The following is a 13,299-nucleotide window of genomic DNA, read 5'->3' as shown; positions in this document are numbered from 1 at the left end:
CACACTAAATTTACCGACACCGACAGGAGCACTTCACACTGGGACCGAGCTGGGACTAACAACGAACGACGTGACACGGGAAACAAATAAAAAAAAATTAAATAAACGGTGCCACGACGAACGGGGAAGGTCGTGCGTGCTTGGCGACGTGCTAACCCGGGTACTAGGGTGTTTTGAGTGCAGGGCGGAGAAGAAAAAGAAACTACTACGAAGGGGTGATTGGTTGGTTGGTTGGTTGGTTGGTTGGCGGGCTCAAAACAGAAGCACCTTGGTGCAGACCGTGAAGCAGCAGACGACTCTCCGGAGCAAACGACCCACGGCGCCGGCACAGACGGAGAAGCAGACGCACACGCTGAAGCAGACGACCGCCGCCGAGCAGACGATCACTGCGAAGGGAGGCGGAGGCGACGTGTCGTCTGCAATGATTGCGGCGCCTTGGCGGCGGTTTTACAGCGCCCCGTATTTCGTGTGTGTTTCTAAAATATCGCGCGGGCGAAGCCGATCGCACATACGCGCACAAAGCGAGCGGAAGAACTGGGCCTGCTAATAACGTGCACCACACATCGCGGGGTTTCGCTCGGTTTGGCCGGGGAGAGGAATCCTGGGTCGACCGACTGGGCGCTGCGTACGGCGTCCAAAAGTAGCAGACGACGCGCTGGCGGAGTTGTGAGGGAGGGTGGTGGGAGAGGGATCGAGGATGGGTGAAAGAGCGTAGAGGAGGAAAGGGGTCTGGCCTGGAATACGTACACCCACAGATTGTTGTGGAAGAAATGGCCGGGGTTCCGATCCCCGTTGGCGACTGGAAACACCAGCCTCGGGTCTGTAGCGAGGGAACGGGAACAACAGCTAGACAACAAAAAAGCAACCGAAAATAAAACGTGTACCGCGGGACCATTCTGCTAGGGGCACTCTATTTTTACTCCGGTGGTGGCCCCCTTCTCCGAGCACTTCACTCTTTTCTTTTTTCACTGTTTAGAAAACATGGCTCCTCGAGCAGCTAAGGATTGCCAGCAGCTTAGTCTGTCAACTCTCCCGCTCGCCATCTCAACCCTTTCTCAGTTTAGAGAACAAATGGGAGGCAATGCAGAAAGATGCACAAGGGCATTGTGCTATTCACTTCTGTATCTCTCGTTCTTGGCTCTCTCTATCTCTTGAAAAGCATATGCGAACGTATCCATCATCGCGAACGGAGAAGTGAGCCTCTGCTCAGCGTGCTTAAAAATAATCTTTCGGTCACCTCTGTTTGTCGGCTGTTCTCCGTGGAGTAGGGCGTCATTTGTTCTACTGGGACGCTGACAAATTGCTACATCACGCCGTATGGCATAAAACACAAATTCCGAGAGGGTTGCCTTTAAGCCGGGAATGTTATTTCGGATATCGAAACGGAATGCTTGAAAAAAAATATGTATTACAAGCTGTAATGTAGCAAAACTCAGATAGGGTTGCCAATCTTGCGTCGCAATTACGCGTACACTATCCGACTGCTTTAGTGTCTTACTGTCACCCAGCTTAATATGGTAAATCAGTTATGGGCAAGCCCCCAAGGTGAAGGAAAGTTAATGAAACGGAAAAATTGTCCTCCATCTGACTATAACACGAAGCTACAGAGGAAACCATACGTGTTACTCATGGTGTTGGGCTGCCAAGCACGAGGTCGCGGGATCAAGTCCCGACCCCAGCGGCTGCATTTCTATGGGGGCGAAATGCAAATATACCCGTGTACATAGACTTAGGTGCACGTTAAGGAACCCCAGGTGGTCCGATTATTCCGGAGTTCTCCACTGCGGCGTGCTTCATGGTCCGATCGTCGTTTTGGCACGTAAAACCCCATATTTTAATTTTTTTTTACGGGTTGCTCAGAAAGAATGCTTCGCAGTTGAAGTAAATTCTTTTCCGGGCCAGAAAAATTTTTCTATAATACAATGCTATCTCTTCGAGAAACTGTATGGGTTTCATTTGCAGCCCATGCTGCATTTAAGTGGACGACAATTTTTATCTTTCATGCTACTAAGGTTAAATCGCATTATTGGCCCTGTGTTCGTGCTTGCATTATTGCCAGTGTGGGGCAGTGGAGGGAGTGGGTAGAACATGCGTAGTCCACTAGCAGCTAAAACGTCCTTTCGTGACCTAACGCCCCTGGGAAATATAGCTGCCTGGCTGACAAAGGAAACCTCCCAAACGTAAAACATGATATTCGGGATCAATCGAGATGTTCACGTTCCTTATTCAAGAACAACAATGCAAAACAAAGACTCAAATTTCTTTTCTAGGAGGCTGATAAAAACGCAGGAATTCCAGTACGATTCTCATTCAAAAAATTGGCTCTGAAAAGGAGCAGCTTGTTTTAAGTCAACCAGGCGACATGAATTCGAGTACAAGCAGTGCAGAAATTCCAAGCATACAAAGCATTGTTCTGAGCGTCTAAACAATACATATGAATGCGTTATAGTGTTTCAAAAATACCATGGATTTGCGAAACATTGCAGAATTATAGCCGAAGCGAAACAGTTTTTTTAATACCTGTTGTAGTAATAATTTTAAAGGTCGCAATTAAAGCAAAGCTTAAGCACTTCTCGCAGATAACCCAGAACATGGAACCCAATTCCTTCAAATTTGAACTCGCTGTTTCGTATCGCTGTCCGTGGAAATCTTAATAACTTGCACATAACGCTTGTATGAAGCTTTTGGGCGGGATAATAAGTAATTTACGGTAAAAGCCGTAATCATCCCACTGGTGTACAGTTTCAATTTCGAGTGTGCACATTGGCCAGAACGTGCCATCATTTTTGTCAAGCACGAAGTCAGTGCATTCTGACTTGTCCCAGCAAAGTTGGCAAACTGTATACACTTTTTGTAACATACGCCTAGGATGCCTTTGGGGCACTAGAAAAAACTATTCACTCCAGTATATGTACAGCGGAAAGTGTAACCTTTAGTAGCACGTGACCCATAAGATGGCCCCTATTCTATGAAAGCTAAAACTTCAGGCCTTATTTTGTCGTTCAAGACAACTGGGAAACATTGCAGAAACGGCAGTATAACGCTTTCGAGCACTTAAATGTGCAATTTGCTGCAAAGGCTGTAATTAATTCGGACAATCTAAAGTTTACACTCATATTATTCAAATTTTGTCCGTGCGTTACCCATTAGCGGCCCCTAATTTTATGAAATTTTTAAATCTATTTGGCGCGTTCACTTCACCGAAAAATTGGAGAACATTTCAAGCACTTTTATCACGCATGCATAAAAACGAGGAAGAAACTAAAAATTTTATGATTACCTGCAAATTTTATAATTAACCGTTCAGCTTCAAGCGTTGGCTGCGCACTACCTCTTATATGACTCTTGTTTCTAACGAATTGGAACTCGCCACCACATTCAGTTCTTCGAGAACACTGCGTAATTTTCCTATGACTAGTGAACGACAGTTTTCTAGCACTTGCATAGGTAATATTCTACCAAACCCGTAATTAGGTGACGCTTCTTTAAATTCTGTCACAACCTTAGCTTTGAAATGCTCCCAAATTACACTAAACAAACTATGTGGCACATTCAGTTCTTTTCTTATAACACTTTATGTCTTGCATAGCTCGTGAAACACGCTTCAGGCTTTCGAACGTTTGCGTCATAGTCAGTCCTCGCCAAGTGTTCGAGACGTGTCGCTTCATCATGTTATGTTTCACTGAAAGAATTGTGGTGATTTGCTACCTTGCAAAAGGTGATTTCCCAACGTAATCTTGCTGGGAAACATTTTCCTGTCTCATGACGTGCTTTCAAAGTTTGCTGTGTATGCAAACTAGGCTCGTGCAAAAAAAGTTTTAAAAGAATTATTTTTCTGTGACGCTTCAGAAAATCGCCTACAAAATCTTTAAAAAATTGTCTTCAATATGTAAAGATGCTTATTAGTAAATTTGGTCAGAAGTGCTTAGGAGTCTGTAAATCTGAAAGGAGACTGACTGGCACCTTCCTGCACGTCAAGCAGCAGCGAATCAATGGTCGCAGAAATGAAGAAATGGACGATCCACTAGGTAGACTCTTACAGAATACCACCCCAGTTCTTGTGCTTGCAACACCACAATTTATTTCGCTATTCTAAATATTTTACTGGGTTGCCGCAGAGCTGTATATTGCAGTAAACGTATTTTTGCTAAAATAATACTGCGAAGTCAAAAATTTTGTTTTTGGTTTACTGTCGTCCGCAATTTTTGCAATGAGGCACTCGTCTTAAATATGCGACACAAAGTTCTTTAGAGAGGCATGTTTATTGACATTCGAGTTCCGCACTTATCTCATTTAATTTTCGTTTTAGGCCAAATAATGAATTTTGAATTTGGCACCTGCCACGCTTGGCATAGTTCCGTGCTACCACTTCTGCGCAAAGCGCAGTGGCCGTCGCTTCAGACATTCGGCGCTCGCACTTTTGTAGTGTAACACCACCTTCTTCAGCACGTGAGGGCTCGACTGTTTTATCCCAGTTTTAGCCCAGTTCTATCAAGTATTACAAAAATTAAATTTGTGCTCTTTTAGGTGAGCGCTTTCAGAGTTCACTTCTTTTATCTCATCCACGTTCAGTCCTGCCTCGAAAACTTCAAAACACATACCTGAACATGCGTGTATGAGATTACTAGTACGCGAAGAGGACTAGAAAGCGGCACCAGCAACTGCTTCTGCACGAGGAAATTGAAAAGTTGATTAGAAGCCGCGTCAATGAGTAGGCGAGTACGTGTTCTTGTAGTAAGCCACTTCGAAGTGTTCCAAGCGAACATTGAATCTACGCAGCTTCACGGGCGAGTGGTCTTCTCTGCCTCTTTTTCTACGCCTGAAACGGGATGCCGAGAGATTCTAATAACTTCACTGTAAAATAAATAGTTGATAGTCACCTGGTTGTTTTTCATATGAGAAGCGCTTTCTTTGTAGCCCATAAACATTACAACAGCAACTATCACAACAGGAAAACGTATTAGTGTATTTCTCAATGCACTCTGCCCCTTCTCCATTGAAGATATGGCGTTTAAAGCAACATTTAAAAAGTTGGCTCACTAATTCTTGTAAACAATTAAATATGCTCATACTAAAAAAATACTTCGACTCGCTCAAGAGAACAATGACCAATACTAAGATGGTTGCTGTCTCATAATGTACTCATGGATAATTTAAGGCTTGGCACGAGTCAGCTGAAACAGCGGGCTTAAATTGCTGTTAGTCGCCAGAACCTAGAAACTAAAATGTTCGGGAGAAGTTTCGGAAGATGGGAAAATTAGGACCCACGCAAAATGCACTTGCATTTCGAAGAAGATGCATTTACTTATTCTGTTCAATTGTACAGGAATTAACTTCAACGCCATGTTCAAGCACTGAGGCAGGCGGAACTTTCGATGCCTATAACTGAACTTGCGCTATGAGAGTACTGGATTTTACGTTTCAGTTTTGAGCATGCCAAATTGCTTGCCATATGCTTCACATCCTCCTCCTCTCGTCATCGTCACCCATAATGCGCCTCTTTCTTCCCTCTTTCTTTCCCTCTTCCCCTTTCCCAAACGCCGAGTAGCTGGCTAGAGGACTTTACCTCAGGCCGAATTCTCATTTCCCATCAATAAACTTCTCACTCTCTACGTTTCAGTTAACCATTGTACTCCGAAAAGTGCACCAGCGTGCATGAAAATGTTTTCTGCTTCATTTCATTGATGCTCAGTGTAAGGGTTCTTGACGATTTTGTCTATAACTCTAGGCCCGCGTTTTGACTTAGTAAAAGCATAAAACAAATTAAACTGGACCTCTCGCTGCAGTCATCACCCACTCGTCGTGACATTGCTTTGTTATTATTCGATAAATATGTCCTTAACAGAAAGCATTGCTTTTTCACCTTCATGTTCCTCATTATGAGTCAAGAAGGTTGTACAATAAGTTGAGCGATTTGTGTTTCAATAGCACGACACTAGGATTAGGTCCTCCGCTCTTCCCCGAGTCATTTGCTTTTGTAACGACCACACGTTTTCACAGCATAACCTCCGAGTGTGACAACCAAAAATGTCCACATCTTCTTCGAAAAGACGTGCTCTTCCGCATTGACACTAAAGTCTGTACTTGCTTGGTGTTGCGACTCGTCCCAGCACTGCAGCTTCTTCGCGCTGTGTCCTCAGTTCAGCCGCACGAAACCTTACGTGATCCGCAGTCTCGTCGGCGTGATGTTCTAAAAGCTCTCATCAAATTCATTGCATGAGAGTGGTCTAGATTTGAGACTTATAAGAGTCGTCGCTGGTCAAGTTCACTCACAACCGTCCTGACCCTTGTCTTCAACACTTCTCTCCCTCTTTTTTTACTCTCAACTCCCTTCCACAATGCTGAGCAGCAGGTCAGAACTTCGATTCAGTCTGAACTCTCAGCTTGTTTTTTCATCTAATGAATATATCTATCTTATGTGATCATGAAGGTAATATTTTGGATGTTATTAGCTCTTAACCGTTTTCTGGAAGCAAAGAATGTTACGTTGTTCGTAGTGAACCTGTGACTGAAAATTCAAGGTCAATTCAAGAATTTCAAGGATACTGAAAACTAAAGTTCAAGGAGGAAGAAACATATATTATTCATACACATACACTGCAAAGCGGTGAATTACCCTTCTCCTTAGCTGCGATTTCTTGCAGCTAAGTAATCCCCGAGTTGGATACACGCTTCAATGACTTCAGTTGGATATTTTACGTTGATGCAGCAAATCTCATTCCAATCCTTCCAACATTGCTCTTGCAAGAGCATTTCTGTGTTCTCCATGTACTTGAAAGGGGAAATCGCATTTGGCTAAAGCTTCTTCATTCCATAACGTGAAGAAAAATGCTAGAACTAGCACACAAAATTAACATTGCTTTCTGTCCTAAATACACGTAATAAAAAACTTTCCTCTGTTTAGGTTTGGGGCATGAAAATTACGAGAAGAGCTTTGAAAATACGCATAATGCGTTGTGCCTAATGTGACGGCAGAAGACAGATTTTCTGCTGCTGCCGGGAGAGAATACGTAGCCGCGTATCCTTACAGGTGTGAACACTGTAAGCAATAGGGGAATTTATGGGATAGGCATTCGACTCAAAACAATGACAAATAGTAGCCGCATGTTCAAAGAGATTCTCAAGGTAACCACGATGCGATAGACTTTAGACATTATACACGCCAAACATGTGACATTGAGAAACTCGAAAGCAATACCACCGGGAATGCTTCGGGAAAAATAAAGTTTCACGTTGCACTAACACTGCAACGATGGTGGCTCACGACAGCTAAACGCGAAAGCAAAGTCATTACTATATGAGGCTCTGTAACGGCAAGCGCTCGCCAGAGGGCTTTCTTCACCGCACAGCGTGTGGCAGAAGCGAAGGTAAAGCAGCTGACGACTCGCTTTCATTACCGGCGGCAACTGCGCTGCATTCGACGAAGCGTTGCTGGTGTTGGAGACGCTACTCAAGTCCCATTTGGCCGCCGTTAACACCACACACAAAGCCCAGTCAGTGAAGACCAGATGCCGCGCCTCTTCTTCGCCGACGTTCCTGCGGAAAATTGCACGCGCGGCATCGCGCACGCAAGGGACTGTAATATTAAGGGTGGACGCGTATTCCTCAGCTGCATTTTCAGTGAACTGTACCTCAATCCAGTCAAGCAGCAGTCGCACACTGACGGTCGCGTAGTCCAGAAACTGCAGCGAATCGTCGCCAACGAAGGCTTCCGGCACGAGAAAGTTCGCCGGTACGGCAATGAATAAGCTTGTACCGCCGTGTTCGGGAAAGACGAGCCAGCCGTGGAGTTGACGTTCGACGGCGCCTTCCTCGTAGTCAGTGCCGATCTGGTCCCGACACGCCCTGACCACGTTCACCAGGAACTGGTCGCCGTAGTGAGTCACCGACGAAACGGCACGCGGATGCTTTTGAAGAGCGGTGAAGCTTTCGGCTGAGCCTGAAACGCGCAAAATATTTCGACATTATATCTCGTTTGCTTGGAGGATGATATTTGTAGTACTATAGTCGGCTTCAGCGCTTATGGACTATGAGAGACGCTGCAGTGGAGGGTACCAAGTTAATTTTGTGTGCGTGACGTTCCATATCGAGCACCGAATACATTGTACAAGGACGGTTTGTTAATTGTGCTAACCAGGAATGGGGTTGCATAAGCCCAGTAGCCTACTTCGGACATGGTCACAAAACCATGACCAGGTGGTCTCTATATTATTATATGCTGCAGTAGTGATGTCGAATATAGCGGAGGATATGAACCTACCAAACACTGATATAGTAAAGCCTTTGAATATAGCAACGTCATAGCGAAGTATCAGCATCACAATCTATAAAAACTTCACCGGTACCAGAGTAGGGATCGATATAATAGTGCTGCGCTACAGTACAGGAGCACGCTTTCTTGTATTATGCTTGACACGACCGTATGCTTATACATTTTCTGAATATTATTCTGTACTATGATGTGCATGCTAGATGTGCACTGCTTACAAACGACAGCTCAGTAATATGCTAGCGTGGCCATTTCTAAGCTGAATGTTTGGTTGCAACCTATCGTCTCTAAACGGGGCGGCGCACATTCAGTACGTTCTTATTTTCCGCGTTATGCGTCGACGTTACACCATTTTTCTTTGAGTTTGAGCGGCTGCTTGATATTGCCCTAACATACGCAGATGCCTGCCGTAGGTGCACGATAAGCTGTTTGGCCAATTTTCGTGCATGCTGTAAAACAAAAGCATGTCCAGGCATTTTGGACATTGCCCCTTTGGATGTCTATCGAACTTCGCCACAGGGCACAAGAAAAACTCAATGGGCAGCATTTCCAAAAACATATTACAGAAAGCCATTCGAATTTCAACAAGTTTAAGTTGGCGTCGAGAGCGTAAGACCTTTTATAAGCATGGGTAATTTATGACACTTGGTCGTAAAGCCTTTGCTGTGTTAAAGCTCAGTTTTCGTTTGGAATAAAACACTACACTAAGGCTGCACGAATGTTACGAAGTGCAGTAAATACAAATGTTATTAGAAGGGCATACCCCTCTATGTTTTTAACTAAAGGTTGCTGAAGTTCAGAGCCTCCTTAAATAGAATGTTAAAAATTGCTGTTCATTGAATTAGGCTAGCGCACTGCGGTGAAGTTCGACAGTTGGCCACAGGTGCAATGTCCCACGTTCCTGGGTATGCCAGTGAAAGTGGGGTTACCACGCCCGCTTTACCGTGGGTAGGAAGAATTTTCGGCTTATTTGCAGCTTGAAGAGGAGCGGCGGCGCTGGCGCTTTCATATCGCGCTAAGCGATGACCCCTGGGAAAAATACATAATGATGGGCTTTTGTTTGAGCTGATAACCGGACGTTCAAGCCAGTTTAAATTTTTCCGGAACAAATCAGTCATGCTAATTCGAAAGTCGAAGAAAGCCTATTACGCTAACTTAATTAAGCGACAAAACGGCGATGGAAGGCAAATATGGAAATAGTAAGAGCTGTAGTAGGATTAGAGGATAAGCAATATGTTACTCCCGAAAATGTGTCCCCACAGATTGCTAATAAATTTAATGATTATTTCTCAAAAATTGGTGAGGATATATATAGACAGTCTGCTCTTACAATTCCCACAACCATTGTCCAGAGAAGCGTGAGCAATGATTTTTATTTTCGTGAAGTAACACTTGAGGAAATAAAATGTATCATTGGCAAATTGTCGGTCAATAAAGTATCCGGACTTGACGGTATTCAGGTTAGGATCCTGAAAAACAATAGTGACATCTTATGCATACCCCTTCGTCACGTGTTTAACCATGCGATAAGAAGTAATTCTTACCCAAACATATTGAAAGTTGCAAAGGTTATTCCTGTGTACAAAACTGGCGATCCGAACCATCCGAGTAGTTATCGACCAATTTCAATTCTTAGTGTAGTTAACACAGTATTTGAAAAACTGATTGTACTACAGTTAAATGCATTTTTAGTAAACAATAACATTATCGGCCCACGGCAGCATGGCTTTGTTGCGGGTAGATCTACATCAACCGCGGTTTTAACCCTTTCGCAGTTCATTAACTCTGCTCTTAACAAGCCGAAAATTGCTGTGTCAATTTTTCTTGATATAAGAAAGGCGTTCGATACAGTCTGTCACTCCATACTGTTACAAAAACTGGAAACTTATGGTATTGTTGGAAACGCACTTCAATTCTTAAACAGCTATTTTAAAGCACGAAGGCGACAAGTAGTAATTAATAAACATCACTCCGATTTCCTATTCTGTTTTCATTATACATTAACGATTTACCGCATGCACTTAGGTTGACACAAGTTTTAATGTATGCTGACGACACCGCCTTAGTTTACTCAGGTGACTCGCTCTTATCATTGCAAGATATTATATCTGGCGAACTACTAAAGGTAGACCAATGGTTTTCGGAAAATAGACTAGCCCTAAACACTGATAAAACTAAATATATCTTATTTCACTCCAACAGGAAAATACTAAATTACAGTACCTTTAATTTGACTCTAGCGAACCGAACTTTGGATCATGTTAATACGGTTAAATATTTAGGAGTTGCTTTAGACTGTCACTTGCATTGGAGAGAACAAATTAACCTTGTCTGTAGGAAACTCGCTTTCAGCTGTTACACCCTGGCCCGTGCCAGGCAATATTTTCCTCGTGCTTTGCTTCGTTGCATATATTTTTCTTTATTTCATACCCACCTGGGCTATTGTTGTGAAATATGGGGCCTAACATATAAAACTTACTTAACACCTATACTGCAGTTGCAAAAGCGCGCCCTAAGAATAATAACATTTTCTTCTGTTCATCACCCTAGTAGCAGTCTGTTTATTGACCTTCATATCCTTTCTTTTACGGCTTTAAGAAATTATAAGATCACCTGTTTAGTTCATAAAATACTGAACACCAACTTCCCCTTACCCAACACCATATTTAACTTCCCACGTGCAAACACCAGACAAGCAACTAACTTTAACCTAAACCTTCCTTATTGCAGCAATGTCTACGGTGAACGATTATTGGAGTTTTTTGGCGCTATAACATGGAACACTGTGCCTGTGGAAGTAAAAGTAACCAGAAACTTTGATCTTGCATGTAAACGCTTCTTCTTGTCTAGACAATCGGAATAACACCTCCTTTACAAATTAATACTTGTTCATGTATGCAATGTTATTATTAACTAAGAAAATATGTGCGTGGTTGACCTATATGCTATTTCTGTATTGGACCAGGTACTAGCCACATAGGCTATTGGTCCAACTATTTTTGTATAAATTATTTGTATTGTATAAATAAAGCTCATTCTGATTGATTGATTGATTGATTGATTGATTGATTGATTGATACCTTGCAGTGAACTTTACATCGGGGCCATTATGAAGCGTAAAATCCATCCTTGCAACGACGAAAAAATCACATTAGGAAGGCTTCTCGTGTTTGCGGTCATTCGGCTTTTGAGAATACGGATGTATTTATTCAACTGGCTACGCCCACGTCGACTGAGACGTTCGAAAGCTTGCGAGGAACTTGCGAGGAAGGCAAATTACGCACGTTCAAGCAGCAAAACAAGGCGGTGCACTCGCTGGTGGTAATTCAACCAAACACTCACCAATAAACGGCACGTTGAGTTTAGAGAACTTCCTGCAGTCGATACCTCTTTTCATAAAAGGGGCACACGTTCCCAGGGTAGCGTCTTGGATGCGTTTCACCATATCCACGAAGGACTGGGCAGCTTCGGGTGACCCAAACGTTGCACTAATCCAATAGGGCAGCAGGTCTTCAAAGTAGCTGCCAGTGATTTCAAGGCACGTAGCGATGCCCTCGGACCGAGCCTGGCCTCGAATAATGTAAACGTACTTAATGACTTGCGCCAACAAAACAGCCGACGCGTAGACACGAGCCTGTTCCAGCGTGGTGCGGGATAGAAGAGTCACGGCTTCTGGACCGTACTGCATCCAACGAGCCTGTACCGCACTTTGTAGCGAGTAACGTGCAGGGCTTTCAGGTGAAGCCCTGTTCAGAGCGTCGACCCAGCTGACTCCCTCGATTGGTGGTTCCACGTGCATAAGGGGAGTCCTGTCAAATGGTAACGACAGGTTAAACAGCAACCGCCGGCTGTGAATTTAGCCGTCGAGGTGGTACAGACCATCCATGTCGCATTCATAGCCCGCGAGCCCATCGTCTCCGAGGGTCGCGTTCAGAAATTCCAACACGTCATTTTCTCCCAACGTCGAACGAAGCATTTGCACCGCGTCCAGAGAGATCGTGTGCTGCTTCAAGGTCACCGATACGACCGACGCTAGGCCGCTGTTCAGGCTGTGGACGACGATGAAGTCCAGCAAGTCTTGAAAGGTTTTCATCTCGGTGGTGTCGTATCTGTCGGAAGACCCGTTGAAGCCCATCGTGGCCATGACGTCGGTCACGGGTGAAACTCGAGCGCCTCCCCCGAGGAAATTGCGACAACTGTCATAAAATGCCGCGTTGTTCCTGGCATCTCCGCCGCGAACGTCACCATTCTGCCGCCCGTCGTGGTCATCAAGGAGGCTCAGTAGCGCCTTGCGGATATTTAGAGTGTAGTTTTCTTCGCTTTCGAGGTGGTAGCCATGTCTTAGCTGGTTCCAAGGCCGCCACCGGCCGCACGCGAACTGGTAGAAGTAGACGCAAGGGTCTGTCGCAAGGTCTGCCGTATCAGCAATGGTGTCCACTGCGCGACTGCAAGCCTTACTTGCGCCGCAGTACTTGACCAGCTGCTGAAACAGACCGGTCTTTGGCGGTGCGGGCGAACGGGTGGGTCTTTTCGAAAAGATCACAGCGATTCTCGAGAAGAGACACGACGATCAGAAAGGGTATGCACAACGCGGACACGAGGAGATGCACATGTGCCTTGCTTTCTGGGGGCTTCTGGGTAAGCTATGCTGGTCCTATTGATACGGGATCTATAAGAAAAAAAAAACAGAAAAGAAACATCCGCATGTGCCGACGCTTAGGACACATACAGCAATTTGCTGAGTAAAAAGCAGGCAAGTTTGCACTCTGTCGCGCAAAGGTTCGGCACAGCGAAGCTTACTGGCTGCAACTGCTAGGTATGAACTTGGTTGGGGCTAGGTCTTAACTTGGTTTGACTTAGCTACGCATGTAGGAAGGTATTATCGAATGATCATTTTCGGAGGCACCTTCCCTTTCGCGACATTTCGCGTGACTAGCACTGGACGCGTGGGCGCCTACAAGCGACAGCGCTCCTGGCATGCCACAAACCCAGGCATGGTAACCAAGTTTTTGTACAGTGCCATGAACGCT

The 13,299-nt window shown here is 44.6% G+C and overlaps 1 protein-coding gene across 5 annotated transcripts in view; it reads right to left on the bottom strand.

Moving 5' to 3' along the window:
• LOC119453494 (calcium-binding protein E63-1) overlaps nucleotides 1-13,299 on the bottom strand; it is a 160,321-nt gene that overhangs the window by 94,352 nt on the left and 52,670 nt on the right. The window contains exon 1 of one of the 5 annotated variants that reach the window (XM_037715538.2): nucleotides 268-447. The exons of 3 other annotated variants lie outside the window; for them this stretch is intronic. The gene's annotated coding sequence lies outside the window, so the exon portion shown is untranslated. Of the gene's footprint in view, nucleotides 1-267; nucleotides 448-13,299 lie in introns of those variants that run through there. One more of the 5 variants, XM_037715540.2, reaches the window with a different exon arrangement.

This window comes from Dermacentor silvarum, chromosome 5 (assembly GCF_013339745.2).
Source record: "Dermacentor silvarum isolate Dsil-2018 chromosome 5, BIME_Dsil_1.4, whole genome shotgun sequence".
Lineage (NCBI taxonomy): Eukaryota > Metazoa > Arthropoda > Arachnida > Ixodida > Ixodidae > Dermacentor > Dermacentor silvarum.
The sequence above is the reverse complement of the archived record's forward strand: the minus strand, read 5'-3'. Positions and strand labels throughout refer to the sequence as shown.